Consider the following 890-nt stretch of genomic DNA (forward strand, 5'->3'; position numbering starts at 1 on the left):
ATGGGGGGTGACTTCCCAGAGGGGAACCCCCATGAAGAGGTAACACCGCCCCAAAGGCTGATGGGAAGGTTGGGGACCCCGGGGGAGGGGTGGTGTGACCCCCAAAGGCGATGGGACAATGGGGACCCCCCCGAAAGGGGACACTGGGGACCCCCAAAGGCGATGGGACATTGGAGACCCCCCAAGAGGGGACAGCGGGAGCCCCAGAGCCATGGGGACATTGGGAACCTCCCGAGGTGGGGACATCGGGGACCCCCAGAGCCATGGGGACAATGGGGACCCCCCGAGAGGGGACACTGGGGACCCCCAGAGCCATGGGGACATCGGGAACCCCCCGAGAGGGGACACTGGGGACCCGCAGGGAGGGGACACTGGGGACCCCCAGAGCCATGGGGACATCGGGAAGCCCCCGAGAGGGGACATTGGGCACCCCCAGAGCCATGGGGACATTGGGGACCCCCAAGAGGGGACACTGTGCACCCCCAGAGCCATGGGGACAATGGGGACCCCCCCCGAGGTGGAGACATTGGGAACCCCCAGAGCCATGGGGACATTGGGGACCCCTCAGGGAGGGGGACATTGGGAACTCCTGGAGCCATTGGGGACCCCCAAGAGGGGACACTGGGGACCCCCAGAGCCATGGGGACAATGGGGACCCCCCCGAGAGGGGACAATGGGGACCCCCCCGAGAGGGGACACTGGGGACCTCCAGAGCCATGGGGACATTGGGGACCCCCCGAGAGGGGACATCGGGAGCCCCAGAGCCATGGGGACATTGGGAACCTCCCTGAGAGGGGACATCGGGGACCCCCAGAGCCATGGGGACATTGGGGACCCCCCCAAGAGGGGACACTGGGGACCCGCAGGGGGGGGGCGCTGGGGGGCCCCAG

The sequence above is a fragment of the Corvus brachyrhynchos genome, unplaced genomic scaffold (genome assembly GCF_000691975.1).
Source record: "Corvus brachyrhynchos isolate BGI_N302 unplaced genomic scaffold, ASM69197v1 scaffold807, whole genome shotgun sequence".
Classification (NCBI taxonomy): Eukaryota; Metazoa; Chordata; class Aves; order Passeriformes; family Corvidae; genus Corvus; species Corvus brachyrhynchos.